Source organism: Canis lupus, chromosome 2, assembly GCF_048164855.1.
Source record: "Canis lupus baileyi chromosome 2, mCanLup2.hap1, whole genome shotgun sequence".
Taxonomy (NCBI): domain Eukaryota; kingdom Metazoa; phylum Chordata; class Mammalia; order Carnivora; family Canidae; genus Canis; species Canis lupus.
In genome coordinates, this window is record NC_132839.1 from 80,243,162 (window position 1) to 80,263,919 (window position 20,758).

Genomic DNA, 20,758 nt, shown 5'->3' on the forward strand with positions numbered 1-20,758 from the left:
TATACACAAGGAAGGAAACAAAACCCGAAATAGAGGTTCACAATATGGACCAGTTTGGAACTCAAAATTTCACAATTTGGTAATCCAAATATCTTCAAAAAGAATTTATTACAAGATAAAAGGGAGATGATTGGCTTTTGTGCTTCTAGAACAAAGGTTCTAAATCAACTAACGTCTGCTAAGAAACAACAATTAGAAAACCTTCATGGACTTAGTCCATATGAGGTATCAAATTAGAGTTAAAATTGGGTAAAAATGCCCTACCTTAAATTCTCCATAGCCATAAAACAGCTGTTGCCCTAAAATATCCAATAGTAGGCATGGATGGGTTTGATTAACCATTTACTTGTGCATTGAGAGTGAACTGAGTATTTTTTCTTAAAATACTTACATCCCTAAAACTCTAAGGATCAGGACCTTTTACTATGGCAGAGGTATAGGCAGCATCAGCAAAGGCATTTTGTAGTATCCCAGTAACCCAATGAATAACAAATTAAAATTGTGTCTCTGGCTTTTAAAACTAGTTTGACAACAAAGGGCCTCCATGAATCTCCATCCTTGATTAGGGTAGTTAATATAGCTCAGTATAAAATAAAATAGTAGCCTCAAGACCTGAAATCCATTATACAAGACCTAAGGAAGAGGTAATTATGTGCACTGCTTCTCCATTTAACAATGAAATTTAGCTGTTCTTAAATTTGGAAAGAAAGTATGGCATCTCGTGGTAGATTGCCAGAACTTCAATGCTGTGACCTCCTCCATTAAGGCCCATACCCAGTATTGTTGAAATTACTGATTTTCATCTAATCAACAGATGATACTCTACAGTCATAGATTTGACTAATATGTTCTGTTCAGTGCCTCTTTCAATGGCCTCTCAGCTAGTTTGCCTTTACCTTCTGAAAAGGCAAAAAACACCTTTACCCTCCTGAGTTCTCTCAACAGTCCTGCCATCACATGCGTGTAATCTTAATTACATTTAATTTCCCCTTGCAACAAAGGTATTATGTTACATTGATGACCCTTCCTCCAAGGAGATTCATTTGACACACTCATTAAGAGCATACAGATAATCACAAAGGAGTTCATATAAAGGAGATGGGCTATTGTCCCACACGTAGTACACATAGCAAAAGACCCCAACACTTTGTTTAAATTCTTGAAAATTATTTATTCTACCAAGGGACACTATGTCCTTGACACTGTTAAGGCACAACTATTGACCTTCTCAGTACCCATTAAACATTAAAGTAACATTACTCACATTAAAGCAAAACCAACACATTGCAAGTCTCTATGGGTTCTGAAGACAATATATTTTTGTTTGCAAATTTTACTGAACCCTGTTATGGTGTTACCTGTATATTAGCCCTCACTGAATGGGACCCCCAATGACAAAAATCTCTAGAATCTGCCCAAACTGCAATACAAAAACACTCATTAATGCTCCTGAGAGACTCCTTCACAATAGGAATTTTAGATAAATCCTGTCATTTCTTCTAAATTCTGTCAACTACCCATGATGGTAACAAATGCCCCTATACTCCTGGTCCAAGAAACTTCCAGTTTCTTCCTCAGACCACACTATAAGCTATTGTACAGATTTCTTGCTGCACACTGGACTCAGAACCCTTGGTACATGGCTTCCCATTATGCCACATCCTCAAGTGTGGTATAGCCATTAAGCCCTCTTTGTTAAGATGGAAATGGTACCTATAGAATAGAGCCAAACCTAGACACTTTGGCAAATCTCACCTGCAAGAAGGGTTGATCTCCTCTTTCCTAACTCTCTTGCCAGATGCCATGGTGCTGGAGGAGGTCACTCCTTTCCTGAACCTCTTGACTGCATGAGGAGCTTCTTGGGATCAACTGAGTGAGCAGCAAGAGGTACTATGCTTTACAGGCAGTAGTTAACAACATCCCATGTAATGGAGCTTTCTGGAGAGTTGATGCTTCTCACCCCTTTACCTAGGATGTCTCTGCTTAGTGATAGGACTAAAGAGTAAACAAAATTGGCCTTACCCCAGACAATCATTTTAGCAGTCTATACCCTGGCCAGCAAGCCCCATCTGCACATTTTTAGACCCTTGGGATATTGCCAGTGGTCTAGTCATCTGATCTGGCCAAGAGTGGCAAGAATTATTTACCCAAGCTTGCCCCTTTGGGATAAAACACTTTTGGTGATCTCTTACCTCATAGTTACCCACAATTAAATTAAGGTCATATATGCCTCCACACAAACTAAAAATACAACACAAAGTCTCATCAAGATATTCCTTTCCCACAATGCAGGTCTTTCAGAGAGGACATTCAAGAGAATTTTCACCTCTTTTAGTGGACTCAAGCTATTTACCTCAATGTGTGCCATACTGGCTTACTTAAATGATTTTAAATTTGATTAAAGAAAACATGGCACATTTCGGTCTTCAAACTAGAGGGTTGAATTGCAATAAATAATCTGATATAGTTTGTGATGATTGGTGACAGCATGTGAGTTCTATTGCTGCCTCTGCTCCTTCTGCCTCATGTCTTGGGAAAGTTGATAAGGTGGGTATTTTTCTTTTGGAATTGACAGGAAAGTCAAACCATGCAAGCCACTGCCTATTTGTGCATAGGAACTCTTGCCCCAGTTCCGCTCCCTAATTACAATGAAATCCAAACCATCTCCTTTTCTTGTCCTCTCAAATCCTTTATGGACCTACTTTGGAGGTTTCTCTGATCTCCTGGAAAGTATCACTGTGAAGATAAACATATGTATACTCTGTGCGTGTTGTATCATCAGTCTATATCAGAAACAAATTTGGGTGAAAGGGTCCATCCTATTCTTGTAGAGTATCCACAATAGTTAGATTGTATTCTAGTTTTTCACAAAAATCCTGTAATTTTGGTATTGTTTTTGTATCTACCATTGAGAGGAAGAAAATAGTGCAAAAACAGATTAAGTAAAGTTGCCCAAAGTCCTATAGCAATTTGTAGTGAAAGTGGGAAATGAACCCAAGAAGTCTGACCCCATAGCTGTGCTCTCATGCTCTGACTAAACTGCTTCTCAAAGTTATACATAAGCAGAAGATCCTGATAGCACTCTCAGACCTTGCAGTAACACTAGACTATATAACTCTAAGCTTATTTTTTTAAATCTGTTTTTTTTTGAGCTGTTTTACTTAGATTATATGTTATTTTTTCCTGAAAGAAATTCTAATTACATGGTGTAGATTTTGTAAAATACAGATTTCAATCCATATTCAACCACTGAATGGATATAAGAAACAGAGGAAATTTATTTAGTTTCTCTATGACTAACTGTACATGAATGTAAAATAGGAAGAATATTTTCATCACAGAATTATGATAACTGGATGAAATATTATACGTTAATGACCTCAGGTAATGCCTCTGACATGATAAAACCTCAATAAATGAAAGTTGAAAAAAATGTATTAGACCTTACAAATTTATCATAAATATTCTGTGAGAGATTTGACTACTTATAACCAACAACTGTGGTACTTACAGGTATTTCCTATATTTTTTACAATGATTCTGGAAAGTTTTAGAAATAACACAATCACTCTGAATTGATTTTGAATTATTTTTTAAAATTATTTTTTAAAAATGTTCAGAATAGATACTGAAGCAAGAACATGTTTATCTTGACATGTTTGCACTGATGTGTGTTTCCTCACAACAGCAACTACTCCTGGTTAATTCATGAGAAGATAGTAACAGAGTCATAGTGTCAGAAACTTCAGGTTAGAATCCCTGAGAAAGAGAAGTTGTGAGTGAAGACAAGTCATTTTTAGAAGTGTAATGTACACTGAGTGAGAAATATACATTGACAGATTAGTATATCTGTATACCAAATGAACAGAGTACATTGTTCTACTAGGGTATGCAGCACAGACCCGAAATGCTAGTTAGTATTGGACTTAATATTTGATTAAAGTTAAGGTGATCAATCTTCCATCAGTCTTTACATCCATCAGCCTTTTGGCACTATTAATGATTGCTTAGGGATGTTGATTGGAATCACCACATCTATCAAGTTCATGCCTTTTATGATGACTTAGATTTTGTAGCTTCTGCTATAGACTTTAAGGGTTATACCTTCTAATAAATGCATATAATAGTCCATGGCTTGATTAGCCAAAGAAGATAATCTGCTAGTAGCCTAATATATTCACTTCAGTGCTTTTTTGTTTTCAAATGGTAGGAACATTTTCTAGTTTGCCTAAACAAAAGAAACAAACAAGAAAGGATGAGGATGGGGTGAGAGTATGGAAAACTATTAAAATAATGGTGAGTTGTCTCTTGACATGCAAGTAGGGTAGTATGACAAATTAAGAAGTAGGCATTGAATTATCTTTTGGGAATATTGTCATTAACATGATTCAGCTCCCAAATACGACATCCATACTTACCATGGATAATACTTTCTTAGAACCAATTTGCATAAAAAATGCTGGCCTTAATCAGTCAACTGGGAATGGTGGTCACATTGTTTCAACACGGCGGCTGTCATTATAAACACGTGTGTGGTAGATGTATGGATAGTTTTGGAATGATGGGAATGAAAAGTAAAATTTCTAGAAGATGTTTAGGAGGTGAATAAAATAGTTGGTGTGCCCTGGAAATGCTGGAACTTACGGGTCTTTTATATATGATCATTAAATTAAAAGTTACGGAATTATTAAGTAATAAATGATAACAAGAACTAATTTTTCCCCAGATTTCCATGTAGTAAGGCTTCAGATATAATAACTAACATTCGTAGAGCTTTTAGATAATAAATTTATTAATTAAGCTGGTGTTACCTAATTAACAGATGAGGAAATTAAGACCCCCCCAATGGGTAAACAATTTATCTTGATTTTGTACATATGCTTTTTCCCATTGAATTGCTTCATATTTTCACCATAATATTTAGAATTTTTAAAAAATTACATTAAACTTACAGAATATTTATTTGTTCTTTCTATAGATAAATTTACCAATCAACATTTGTTTCTGAAAATGAGAGAAATCTGCAATTTTCAGGAGGAATAAAACACTTTAAAAACTATAAAGTAAATATGTTCTTGGTATATGCCTAACACCTTCTATTTTATTTTATATTTTAAAGTTTAAGTTTTATAATACAGAGTCCATATAACTTTAAGGCTAATAAGGGTGGCAGTAACACTGTTCTAATATAAATATTTTATTAAAACCAGATAGTTATCAATCATTTATCAAAAGACTACTTTAAGATCTTTAAAATTATTGCAATTTAATCTTCAAAATAACTTTATTTTGCATTACTCCATTTCATGCATGAAAAGACACACCCCCTAAAAGTAACTTTCCCACATCATAGTATAATGAGTATCAGACCTGAGATTCAAATTTGTGTTTATTTGACTTCAAACTTTTGTTTTTCTTTTACCTTGTATTGAAACATCTACACTTTTAACCATTTAATTTTAAGGACCAAAGCATCTCAGAATTTTTTAGAAGTACTGAATTAACAGGGATGTTTTCTTAAATTTGATCTAAGTATTAAATTAACCCTATCTATCAGAAAAGGTCATTAAGAGAGAACAGATGCAATATTTTTATTACAGTACAGCAGTGATATTGAAAACAAAAAATTATCAGAACATATTTTTTACCTATCCTAAAGCTTACCAAATTATGTCATGCATTATAAAATTTAATCTATAGTTATAATTAATACTCACTGGAAAACCTAATTCATCAAAAGCATTAAGATAAAAATCATCTAATGCTGTCACTGACTTAAAAAATAAAAATGTAAAGGGCACAAATCAACCAACTCCTTTTTCTTGCTTAATTTGAGCCATCAGTGAGGTGTAGTTAACAAAGGTAATACAATCTTAAGATGCATAATAGAAGTTAATTGCCTAGATAATGGGAAATAATATCCCCATTGGACTGTGTTGGTCAGGACACATATGGAATAATGGAATCAATTTTGTGTTCTCTTGGACTTTACTTACACTCATATTATGGCAATTAACAACATAGCTTATGGCTAGTTTTTTATGTATCTTTCTTTCATCATAGACTGAATTACATGCATGCAGGGACCATGGCTTATCTAATTTTATGTCATTGGCACCTAGCAGAAAATGTGGCTATTAGTATTTGCTTAATAAAGCATTACATTCATTAAGGCACCCATCGTATCTCCTTGGACTGTTGCCATAATATTATAACTGATTTCTTTGCCTCTCTCTTCATCTTTCTGAGTTCTATTCTCCAAATAATTGTTCAAGCAGTAAAGTAACTTCTCCAAGGTCACAGAACTACTAAATGGCAGACATCAAACCTAGGTAGACTGACTTCAAGGTCTCATTTTTAAAATTTAATACTCTAATAAAATCTCCCCTCAAACATAAGCAAAACAAAACAAAAAGAAAGTCTTTTGAAGAAGAATTAATTTTCCTAGCTTAGTGGAAGTCTCTACAAATTAAGATGTGATGTGTACATTTTAAGAAAGACTTTAATAAATAGGAATAAAGAAATAAGTAGGATCATGAGCTGATGGAGGACAGTCTTATATAAGGAAAAGCTCAAAGAATGTGAAGTTTTTTTGCTTTAAAAAGATATCTGTTTGAGCATATATGTGTTTGTCATCTACAAAGTGTTAAGGTCTGTCATGAGGTAAAAAGGATTCTGTATTTTTCCAGAATTTCTCTGGAATAAAAGATACTTAATAGCTGTTTGTTTACTTAACTAATGATAAATAGGTACAAGTAACACAGAAAACAAGTAAAGGATAAAACAACAAATCTTTTAAAATAGCAGGAATTTTCAATGACTAAGGCTATGCAGAGAATCATAGGGAATTCAGCAGAGGTATTGACCAGTTGAGAAAATTGGGCTATTTACCTATCATCTATTATATTTCTATCAAAGTAAACTGTTTTTTCATAAGAAAAACTATATAAATATGACAGAGATTGTAACAATTAAACCATTTTGTTAAAAGCAAATATATTGCTATTCTGAAAAGCATCTATACTTAACAATATGGCTGTTATCCACAATTGTAGGATCTACATACTTTGCAATTTATAATACTCCAAATTAAGCTGTCACCCTCTCGTCACTAGTGAACATTTTATAAGATTACAGCATCTTAACTTTAGTTAGCAAATGATATCAAAAGTTTACAAGTTTAATTTAACATAAAGAATTAATTATACAAAATTCTCTTTATGCTTTACTGATAAGTAATGATTATTGTTTTCACATAATATTCATTGTAGAAATAGAGGATGACAAGTCATCATCATCATCATCATCCTTTTCTTCCTCTTCAGTTCTCTTTAGCATTGTGTTTTATAGAGCAACTGGTCTATCATAGAGGAAGGTAACGAACTACCCATGGGTTTGTGCTTCTGCTTTGACTCTTGCTAGATATATGTCTTCAAAAAAACAACTTATATCATTTTGAGTCTAAATTCTCTCATCTCTAAAAGGGGGGTAATAGCTATCCTGCATCTTTGTTTGAGTCTAATATTAAGTATGAAGCATACAGCATATACCTAACCCATGTTACATGATACATTTATTGTTTTCATTTTATTATGGCATAGTATAATGTCAAGTATTTGTTTCATCCTCATGGTCCTATGGGAGAAAAATGTAAAATGTGCTACAATTCTAATTTTATATAAGTTGAATTTCAGAATTCTATGTGAAACTAAGGTCACATAAGTTATAAGTGGCAGAGGAGAGAAGAACATCTGAAATAGTCAGAATAAGGACTTTTGAAATTCTGTTAATCCATAGAAGCAATGAGAAGGCAAAAATTTTCAAAACAAATGTTTTCAGAATTTGGGAAATTAACTCTAGCCTTTAAGCATTTATAAAGAAATATGGGAACATTTTAGAAGAATGACGTACGGTGTTTCGTGGTGTCCCTTTGCTCCTATTGCTCTATCCTCCGTTTGATGACAGCCATAAAAATCAACCATCCTGTATCCACAAAGCTGAGAAAACCAGTAGCATAGCAGTAAAGGGTAGAATAGTTTTGAAGCTCCCCAAAATTACTATTTTCAGAGAATTGCCCCTAATTTATCTTGAAAAAATATCATTTATATAGCTAGTTTTAATTTAGTTTGATTTAGATCTTTCTCACTAAGGTAACTCTATCTCAAGGCATTTGTCGAAAACAACCAGCAGCAATTGTTTAACATTATGGCTAGCTGAGGTGACAATACCAGTTAGGGCAAACAAGAGGCTAGCCAAAAATTTAGAAAGAAAATCTAGAGTATATAATGTTTATGGGTACTTTGAAGAACTCCACCATACATCTGGAGACATAGAGGGCCCTGTGTATATGCAGGGATGTGCACATGTCCTGTAAAGATCCGAAAAGGTCATAATCTTCCACATCTTGCTGAACCAGAGACTTAATGCAAGCAGAAATGAGGGCTTAAGAAAGCTTGTAAAGCCCTCAATACAGAAAGCATACCCAAACAAACACAGAAAGCCACCTCAGGAAGTACTGGGGGACTTATGGTTCATAGCAATTAAGGATGTATATTTTCAGTCTAAGTGAATATTAAGCTAACCAAAAGACAGACTTCAGTGGCCACACATAACAAAGATATAGACTGCAGAATTAGTCAAGACAAGTCACTAAGTCAACAGCAGCAGCAACAATGAGAACAATAAAACAAACAGTAGGTAAAAACAAAGCCTAGGGGAGGAAAGATGGTGCATTTTATTTGCAGTGTTGCATATGATATTATACAAAATGTATGGAAACACCCAAATGAAAAGGGAAGAATGGCTCATAAACCTGAGGTGGGGGGGGGAAGCAATTAAGAGAAACTTTTATTCAAAAAGCTCAAATTTAAACTTAGAAGGCGAAACTTAACACCGGCTATTATAAGTATTTTCACAGAAGTAAAAGAAACTATATTCAAAAAGGGAAATTAATCAACAATGTATCACCAAATAGAGAACATCAATAAAGTAAAAAACTGAAAGGAACTGATTAGAAGGTCTGGAATTGAATGAAAAGTGACCGGAATGAAAAATTTACTTGAGAGGTTCAAGAGCTGATCTGAGCAGTCAGAGTCAGAAGAAAAGTCAATTGTTATTTTCCTGTTTTCTGAGCGGAAAATGAAAAGAATGAAGGAAAATAAGCAACCTGATGGACTTTTGGGACACCACTAAGCTTATCAATCTATGCATAATGGGACTCATACACAAGAAAGAGAAAGAGAATGGGGCAGAAAGGATATTTTAAGAATTAATGATTAAAACATCATAAACTTGAGGAGAAAGATTACACATCCAAAAAGCACAATAAATTCCAAATAGAATAAACTAGAAAAATCCAAACCTATTATATGTCTATATAATAAAACTCTCAAAATCCAAGGAATAAGTAGCAAGAAAATAATGAACCCTCATAAATAAGAAATCCTCAGTGAGAGTAACAGCTGACTTCTAATTAGAAGCCATGGAGGCCAAAAGGAGTAGATAACATATTCAAAGAACTGAAAGGAGAGATTATTAACCAATAATTCTGTATTCAGCCATATTATTCTTCTAAAATGAAAGGAACATTAAAACATCATCAGAAAATCAAAAACAGAATTCATTGCTAGCACCCTGCTCTAAAGAAATACAATAGTCATGATAATCCTTTAGGCTGAAATGAAAGGACATTAGTAACTTGAATTCACATAAAGAAATAAAAGCAACTACATATGTAAACATAAAAAAATAGTCAAGTGTATTTTTCTATGTAATCTTTCATTTTTGTATCTGATTTGAAAAGAACAGTGGCATAAATGGAAAGATCTACCATGAACATAGATTGAAAGAGTTAATTTGATTGCAATGATAGTACTCTTCAAGTTGATCTACACATTTAATATAATCTCTATCAGAACCCTAGGTACTGTTTTTTTTACAGAAATTGAGAGGCCAATCCTAAAGTGCATATGAAAATTAAAGGGACCCAGATTATCCAAAACAGTTTTGAAAAAGAACAAATTTGGAGGTTTTATACTCCTTGACATCAACATTTACTATAAACTAAACAAGATTGTGTGGAGCTCTTATAAGGTTTGACATAGAAATCAATGGAAGAAAATTTAAAAAGTCGGGAAATAAACATTCTTAAACATTCTCCACAAGTATACCAAGACAGTCCAATGGGCAAAGAATAGTATTTTGAAAATATGTTGCTGGGACAAGTAGATTTGCACATGCAAATGAAAGATCCTGAAACCCTACCCCATAACATACAGAAAATTAATTCAAAATTTTCATAGATTCAAATTTAAGTCTTAACATTGTTTTTTTTTTAAGAGAACAGAAGTAGTTAATTGGGACCTTGAATTAGGCAATGACTTCAGAAATACATCAAGATCACAGGTGGCAAGATAAAAAAAAAAGATTAATTGGATTTCTTCAAAATTAAACATCTTTTTACAGATTTATTTGAGAGAGAGAGAGCACACGTGTTCAAGCAACTGGGAGCGGGGAGGCGGAGAGGGAGAGGGGGAGACAGAATCTCCAGCAGACCCCCTACTGAGCCTGAAGTGGGACACCATCTCATGACCCTGAGATCATGACTTGAGCCTCAATTAAGAGTGGGGTGTTTAACTTACTGAACCACCCAGGCACCCCCAAATTAAACATTTTTGTGCTAAAAATAATAAAGTAAAAAAGACAACCTATGCAAAGGAAGAATGATTAATATATATATATATATATATATATATATTTTTTTTTTTTTTTTTTTAAGTAGGCTCCATGCCTAATGTGAAGCTTGAATTCAGGACTTGTGATCAAGGGTCACATACGCCACTAACTGAACCAGCCAGATCCCTAGGGAGAAAATATTTTTAAATCATATATCTGATAAGGGATTTTTATGTACAATATATTTTGAAAAGTTCACAACTCAATAATAAAAGAGAAATATCCTATTTAAAAATGATTAGACATTTCATCAAGGATCATGTCCAAATGACCAATAAGCACATTAAAAGATACCTAGTATTAGTGACTATTAGAGAAATACAAATCAATCCCACAAGGAGATCCCACTTTTCCCCCACCATAATTATAAAGGTGAATAAGAACTATTGGCAAGGATGTAGAGAAAAGAGAACCGTCATTTACTGCAAGTGAATTGTAAAATGATGCAGCTTTCCTTAAAAACTCTGGTCATTTCTCAAAATGTTATTACTTGTGATGCAGTGATTTCGATTCTAAATATACTCCCAAGAGAAATTAAAATATACATTCATCCCAAAACTTGTATACTAATGTTTACAGCCACATTATTCATAATAGCCAAAAAACAGAAACAGTGCAAATGTTCATTTGTATCAAATAGATAATGGGGAATCTGATCAAATGGATGAGTGAAAAAACAAAACTTGGTATATACATAACACAGGACATTATTTGGCAACTAAAATGAATGACATTATGAAACATGTTATAACATGGATAAACCTCAAAAACATGCTAAGTGAAAAAAGCTAGTAAAAAATGATAGCATATTTTATGATCCCATTTATGTGAAATATCCTGAATTGACAAATCTATATAGACAGTAGTGGTTGTCAGGGGATGGGGGAGGAGATGGAGAGTGACTCCTAATGGATATGTGGTTTCTTTCCCAGATGATGAACATAATCTAAAAGTAGTAGTAATAATTACACAACTCTGAATTTAATAAAAACCAATGAATTTACATTTTAAAAGGGAAAATTTCAGGGCATGTACATTATATTCAATAAAGCTGTCATAACAATAATAGCAGGTGACAGAAACAAAATTTCGAAGCTGACTTCATTTTGGTTTCAGTCTGCATTCCAGTGTGCATATCATAATAACTACGTGGATTTTACCAGCTTTTAGGTTTATACTAAGAAAACCACTGCGGTGAATTGAGTGTTTGTCACCCCCAAATTCGTATGTTGAAATCTAATGTCCAGTGTGAGAATATTTGGAGATGGGCCTTTGGGAAGTGACTAGGTCATGAACATGGAGCCTTCATGAATGGGAACTCGTGTCCTTACCTAAGAGCTCTGTTGCCTTTTCCACCATGTGAGGACTCATGAGAAAGACACCATCTATAAACTAGGGGTGGACACTCACCAGATAACAAATCTACCGGTGCCTTGATCTTGTACCTCCCAATCTATGAGAAATTTCTATTGTTTATGAGTCACTCAGTTTATGGTATTTTATTGTAGCAGCCCTAATGAACTAAGACAATCACCATACATCTCTTTGCAGATGGTGTTTTCATTCTACTATAGGGCTTTCCAGAATCTAGAGATGTCGACATGCATCATCTCATTTTTATTCTTGCCAGAGTCTTGGGAAATTAAGTCATATGATTTCTACTGTTTCTGTGAAATTGATGAGGAATCCTGGGGTCAGGGAGCACAATATATGTGACCATATTCACAAATTTAGAACTGTTAGATTTTCCACAAAATTTCAGGTTCTCTGTGCCATGTTCACTTGACTTAGCTGTGCTATGGAAGCTGTGGTTGACAGAACCCAGTAAATTTATACCCTGGGGAAACCACTTCTGAAAGACACGAAGTCATGGATAAATGACTTAGTTGCCCATCCTTCAAAGAAGAGTTCTGGGACATGGGTTTGCATGGTTCGACAGAAAATGCTGGAAAGGACCTAGTTGTCCTCAGTCAATTTAAAAATTAAGTTATATTTTATGTTCCTTTTTAGCATTAGTTTCAGGTTTCAACATAATGATTGTTTCTTAGTACATCTTCAAAACGGTCGCTAGAAAAGCTATCCTTTTTACCGTATGATGAGAAATTTTAGGATTTGCTATTTTAACAACTTTCAAATATGCGATAGAGTATTATTAAGTATAGTCACCATGGTATATATCACATCCCTAGAACTAACTTATTTTATAACAGGATGTTTGTATTTTTTTGCTATCTTCACCCATTTCTCCCTACTCTCTACCCTGTGCCTCAGGCGACCACAAATCTGTTCTCTGTATTTATGAGTTCATTTTTTTTTCTAGATTTCACATATCAGTCAGATCATATGGCATTTGTCTTTCTCTGTCTGCCTTACTTCATTTGAGATAATGCCCTTGATGTCCATCAATGTTGTTGCAAATGACAAGATTTACTTCTTTTTGTAGCTGAATAAAGTTCCATTTAATCTACATATCACATCTTTATCCATTCATCCATTGATGAGCATTTAGTTATCTCCTATGTCATTGGTTGTGTAAGTAATTCTTCAATGAGCCCGTCAGTGCAGGTATCTTTTTTCAGTTTGCGTTTCACTTCCCTTCAGTTAAATATCCAGAGATAGAATTGCTGGATCATATGGTAGTTCGATTTTTAATTTTTGAGGACACTCCATACTGTATTTTATTCTCACCACGAGTGTTCCAGGATTCCCTTTCCTCACAATTTTATCAACACTTGTATCTCTTATCTTTTTTTTTTTTTGATACTAGTCATTCCAACAGGTGTAAGGGGGATATCTCCTTGCGATTTTGATTTGCATTTCCCTGATAATTGGTGATGTTGACTACCTTTTCATGTGCCTGTTGGCCATCTGTATGTTTTTCAGTTTTTCATTTTGAAAACATGTCTGTTCAGAATCCTCTAGCCATCTTTTATTTATTTATTTTTTATTTTTTTATTTTTTTTAGCCATCTTTTAATAAGGTTGTTTGGGATTCTTTTGCCATTGTGTTATGAGTTTTCACATACTTTGGTTATTAAACCATATCAGATATATGATTTATAGATATTTTCTCCTATCTATAGGTTGTCTTTTCCTTTTCTGATGGTTTCCATCACTGTGCAGAAGGATTTTAATTTGATGTAGTCCCATTTATGTACTTTTGCTCTTCTTGTCTTTGGTATTGATATTAAATTGGCATTAAATCCAAAAGATCATTGCCAAGATTGATATCAAGAAGTTTGCTTCCTATGTTTCGTTATTGAATTTTCATAGTTTCAGGTCTTATAGTCAAGCCTCTAATCCGTTTTGAGTTAGTTTTTTTGGTTGTCGTTGTTATTTGTTGTTGTTAGTTTTTTGTTTTTGTTTTTTATGGTGTAAGATTGGGGACCAGCTTCATTCTTTTGCAAGTGGTTGTCCAGTTTTCCCAATATCATTTGTTAGACTATCCTTTCCCATGCTATTCTTGGCTCCTTGGTTGTAAATCAATTGACAATATATGTGTGGGTGTATTCTGGGCTTTATGTTCTGTTCCAATGATCTATATGTCTGTTTGTATGCCAGTTCCATACTGTGTTGGTTACTACAGCTTTGTAATATAGTTTAAAATTGAGATGCATTATGCCGCTAGCTGTTTTCTTTTCAAGATTGATTTGATTATTTGCGGTCTTTTGTGATTCCATACAAATTTTAGGATTGTTCTATTTCTGTAAAAATGCCAATGAAATTTTAATAGAGTTGTAATAAATCTATAGATTGATTTGAGTAGGCTGGACATTTTAACAATATTCTTATCCTTGAGCATGGAATGTCTTTCCATTTATCTTTCTTCTTAAATTTCTTTTATCAATGTCTTATAGCTCTCAGTGTACAGCTGTTTCACCTCCTTGGTTAAATTTATTCCTAGGTATTTTATTCCCTTTAATGCAATTATAAATTAGATTTGTTTAAAAAAGATATCTCTTCCTGGGGGTACCTGGAAGTCATTTCAGCATCTACCTTTGGCTCAGGTCATGATCCCAGGGTCCTGGGATCAAGCCCCATGTTAGCCTCCCTGCTTAGCAGGGAGTATGCTTCTCTCTTTCCCTGTGCCCCTTCCCACTGCTCATACTCTCTGTCTCTCAAATAAATAAATAAAATCTTTAAAAAAGATTTCTCCTTCTGATTGATCATTATTAGTGTATGGATACATTTCTGTGTACTGATTTTGTATCCTGCCCCTTTACTGAAATTGTTTATTAGTTCTAACAATTTTTTGCTGGAATCTTTAGGATGTTTGTTTTTAGTTCTACTTCTTTTTAATATGGATGATGTTTTTTGTGCTTTCTTGCCTAATTCCTCCACCAAGAACTTCCAGTACTGTGTTGAATGAAAGTAGTGAGCCTGGGTGGACATCCTTGTGCTGTTTCTAATCTTGGAGGAAAAGCTTTCAGTTGTTCACCTTTGAGTAAAATATTAGCTATAGGTGTGTCATATATTGCCTTTGTTAGGTTGTGGTACAATCCCTCTATACCACTTTGTTGAGTGCTATTTTTTATTATAAGTGGATATTGAATTTTATCAAATGCTTTTTCTGCATCTGTTGAAATTATCATATGATTTTCATCCTTTATTTTTTAAATATGCTCTATGACATTGGTTGCTTTGTGGATGTTGAATATATTGTTTTTTCTTCATTCCATGTTTCACTCCTCCTGTTGTCTCATCCCCACCCTAGTTTTCTAGAACGAACTGCAAATGCCCTTATGTATTCAAGTCACTTTCTCAGGTTCTGCTTTCTTCTGTGAAATGCAAACCAAGGCAGACACGAATACGGGTAATTCGGTAATTTGGCCCAATCAAGCTGCCTTCTTGAAATACTTATTGGTAACACTATGAAAACATAAATTCTTGCCTTGTGTTTATCTCTATCTTCTTTCTTATACCTATTTTTTAGTTCCTATATAGCAGGAGCTAAAATTATGTAGCAGCAAATTATTGTTTCACATATCTTCATACGTACATTAGTTTGGTAGCAGCTAAAAACAGATTTCTGATAACATTTTCCTCAAAAATGCTTCCTATTAGGAAGTAGTCTCTGCACAAAGGAAAAGACCATTTTTGTCCTTTAAATTCATCATATACAGATTTATGTTTTTTCTACTTTCTCTACAAGTTGAATAGGGCATCTCCTAATTATGAAACCCATCTGGCTACTTATTCAAGTATCTATAAGTATGTCTGGATTGACCACACATAGAAAAATAGAAGAGAAGAAAAGCATATTTTTATTTTAGAAAACTGTTTTTGTTTTGAGAACTCATAAATTTTTTAAGTGATGCATTTATATTCAAGATAAATCAAGCTAACTGTATAATAATTATCTGTTTTGACTTCAGAAATTGACTGCATTATGAACACTTTCATTGAAAGGTGAATACAAGAGTACCCAGAGGCCTTTTCAATGGAGCTACAATTAGATGAAACTATATTATTCTTTAGCATGCTGTGTTTCCCATTAGTTGGTGATCAAAAGAAAAACTCCAAAGAAGATCAGTAGGATGCAAGATTGATTACAGACTGATTCAGCAGTGTAATCACTAGCTAGTGCAATCTCAGCATGAATGGAGTCCCCAGAGAGCTAGTTGCTATCTGATAGCTCTACAGAGAGGAGAAATCAAATGACTTCTAGAATGTAGATTGGTTTGGATTGCATTAAACAGGAAAGGATTATATCTCACACTGTCATCCATCCTGGCATCCAAGAACAGTGCATCTAAAACATCTCATTTCCACAGAAGGTATACATCAACTTTGCCGCATAGCCTGATTCAGCAACTCCTGGGAAGAAAAGGAAACTGCACAATTGCTGTGTGAAAACAGCTGCAATTAATTATGGTGTGCTTTTGGTGCTTCTTGCCAAGGACATCGACTAATTTTTCATTATTATTCAATTTACAGCCCTTATGTTGATCATTCTCCATTAACATTATAAATCTAAAACATAGCATTTCCTGTCTATAATAATTATTGCACTCACTATTGAAAGGAATTGGGAATAGGGAAGAAACAATGAAAGCAGAGACTAAATTATTGAGATCTAGTTCTAGTTTTGCTAAAAATCTGTCATGTAGCTATAATTAAATTATTTAACTTACCTATGTTCCAGTAGACCCATCTAAAAATGAGATAATCATATTTGGAATTCCTGAAAGCAGGAAGTTTGAATTTTACAATTTCTATCTTAAAATTTTAGCTATGATTCTATAAATAACTATACATGAATTTCAAATAGAAAATAGGCATTTTTATAACACTGCTGAGCCAAAATAACTGTAGTGAATAATTTACATTTATATTCTAAATCCTTTTTTTTTTCCATTGATTAAATAACTTAAACAGTTTAGTATAAAGGATAGTTAACAAAATGCTTCTGGAAAATAATCACATAGCACACCACTGAAATATCAAATCTGTATTGGTCAATCTTATGGAAGAATGAGGTAGGATATATCTAGCCCTTTCTTATGAAAAGACCCAGAGTAAAATATAGTTCATAGAAAAATCTTAGTATTTCTTGATTCTCCTGGGCATCATCCCAGATTGAAAAGAACCAGAAGGGGGCTGGTAAGAGCATATTGACAATGTATCAGAAGATCTTTCTTGGATACAATGGCAACAAATTGAACCTGGCAAATTGTCTAGCAGGGGAGATGGTTTCAGTCTCACTAAGAAAGATCCTTTATAACAACTAACAAGTGACAATCAGTGTTATTCTAAAAAATCTTAAGAGAAATTTAGAATTGTTTATATGGTTTTATATCTGGGCTCCACACTTATTCTAGTTCCACTATACGTCTTCAGTGGCTTATATTTTAAATTCAATTTTTTTTTTATTTTTCCTTTGTCTCTCTTTTTAACATTCATCAGGATTCTGTGGACTACTTGGAATTAAGACTTCAGACTAATTTTTGATGCCTTTGCCTTTCTGAGTCATACTGAGATCTAATATATTTCTTCAGTTATATGTTTCTGTTGCTATTCCTCTGACTCTTCATCACCATATTCAACTTGAATCATAATAATAGCTTTCTAACTAGTGTTTTGTTTTAAACAGCAATTCCTGCCAATCCATCTAGTATAGTATAGCACTGCCAAATTAATCATGCTAAAATGTGGATTTTGTTCTATCACTCTATTCTTCAAAAATTTTCAAAAAAAAAATCTCCATTAAATACAGATTAAAACCACACCCCCTGGATTATGATTAAACTCAATTTAAAATCTAGTCTTGATTCCCTTTGCTGAGCTTACACTCATTTTCTATTTGTAATAAATGGTCACTTGAACTTGTCTTGCCTTTGCTGTTTCTCAGAGAGATGGACCAGGATTTCACCAGGCATACAAGTATCAGTCTAGACCCATATAAACGTGTATTCAACACATCATAGGATTTTAGAGCATTTGATCTTTGTATGACAAATTATTTTGGTTTAGTGATATTGTGTAGTACCTGAACTAAACAATGTAAACTATTAAGAATATATCTGCATACATTTCCTACTGTTTATTCAAGGGATGTTCTAAGGTTGTAGAAATTTTGCTTGCAGAATTTATCTGTTTGTTTGCTTACTTAGCTTAAGTGAAAGACATTTTATACTCTAAATTATATAACATTTAAAACAGTAACACACACATGATTGCCATTAACTGGGCTTCTGTTGATATGTACAGTGGATTTCATATATATTAGACATCAAAAGATACAGCCCCATTGGAATACACACAAGCACAAATACACACACACTTGTCCTCTAGCAGAAACAAATAATTAAAAACTAGTAGATATTGAAGTAATTATTTTAGCAATACAGACCAACAGGGGAAAATAATTACCCATTCAATGAATTAGTATGCTTAGGAAAAAATTGAAAATTTAACCAAATTTTAATTGTATTTATAGAAATATAAAAATGCCTGCAATTAGCAGCTCTGAACTTTGCATTTTTCATGAGTTTCACTTTGGAAAGGTAAAATTTTTCCCTGGTTAACAAGTGATTAGGAGTCTCTAACCCCTAGGGCCAATGTTTCTGAAAATGAATCATATTTGTTGTACACGCTAAACCTCTAGAGATTCTGATAATCATAAAAATTATATTTAAATAAAAAGATCTCAGATGATTTAAAGGAATAATCAGTGTTGATAGTCCTCTTTTCCATCCTGAGTGAACTGTCTTTTTTTCTTTTTTTTTTTTTTTTTACCATACTGTTTTTCTATATTGAATCTCTTGCTTATTTAACCTAGCACTTTTTTTTTTTTTTCTGGCTTTGGAGATATAAAATTGACATACAGCACTATGTAAGTTTTAAATATATTGCATGCTAGTTAGATACACATGGCTAAATAATTACCACCTTAATGTTAGCTAACGTTTTTATTATGTCACATAATATTTCTTTTTTGTTGTAAGAACATTTAAAATCTGCTTTCTTAACAACTTCCGAGTATATAATACTTTATTGCTAACTATAATCACAATACTGTGCATTAAATCCCCAGGCTTATTTATCTTCTAACTGGAAATTTGTACCCTATGACCAACATCTCTCTTCATTTTCCTTACCTCACAGCCCTTGACAACCACCATGCTACTTTCTGTTTTAGGAGTTTGGCTTGTTTTAGATTTCACATATGAATGATACCTTATAGTTTATGTCATTCTCTGACTTACTTCAGTTAGCATAATGCCCACACGCCGCATCCATGTAGTCACAAATGGCAAGATTTCCTTCTTTCTCATGGCTGAACAACATTCCTTTTTAAGTATGTGTATGTGTGTCTGTGTCTTTCTTCCACGTTGTCTATAGTCCTTCATTAGCTGAAGGAAACTTAGGTAGTTTCCACAGTTGGACTATTGTGAAGATGTTGGAAGAAAAAAACACAAAACACTAGAGTGAATATACAGTTAACCCTTGAACGATGTGAGGGTTAGGGGCACCAAATGCCCCTCAAAGTCGAGAACTTGTGTTTAACTTATGACCCCCAAAATGTAACTATGAATAGCCTACTGTTTACTCAAAGCCTTACCAATAACATAAATAGATGGTTAGCACACATTCTATGTGTTAGATGTACTATGTACTGTATTATCATGATAAAGTAAACTAGCAAAAGGAAAATGTTAAGAAAACCATACAAAGAACAAAACACAGGGACTCCTGGGTGGCTCAGCGGTTGAGCATCTGCCTTATGCTCAGGGTGTGATCCTGGAGTCCCGGGATTGAGTCCCACATCGGGCTCCCCTCAGCAAGCCTACTTCTCCCTCTGCCTATGTCTCTGCCTCTCTCTCCGTGTCTCTCATGAATAAATAAATAAAAGCTTAAGGAAAAAAAAAAGACAAAACACATTATAGTACTGCACTGTGTTTATATACAAAGAAAATCTGTATGTAAGTGGACCTGCACAGTTCAAACCTGTGTTGTTCAAAGGCCCACTGTATTTCTTCAACATACTGTTTTTATTTCCTTTGGGTATATAACCAGGAGTGGGATTGATGGGTCGTAGTGTAGCTCTTTTTTAAATTTTTTAGTGAACCTCCACACTATTTTCCACAGTGATTGTATCAATTTACATTCCTGGCAACAACGCAAAAATTGTAGATGTGTTCTTCACATCTTTGACACTTATTTTTTGTCTTTTTGATCATAGCCATTCTGACAGATATGAGACAATATCTTGTTGTGATTTTAACTTGCATTTCCATGATGATTAGTGATGTTGAGCATCTTTTCATGTACCTATTGGCCATTTATAGATCTTTAGAAAATGTCTATTCAGTTCTTCTGCCCATTTTTAAAATTAGATTACTTGTTTTTGTTGTTGATTTTTGTGAGTTCTTTATATATTTTGTTTATTAATCTCTTAGAAGATACATGGTTTGCAAATATTCTCTCCCATTGGGTAAGTTGCATTTTCATTTTGTTGATTTTTTCTTTTGCTGTGCAGAAACTTTAGTTCGAGGTAGTTGCGTTTATTGCTTTTTTGCTTT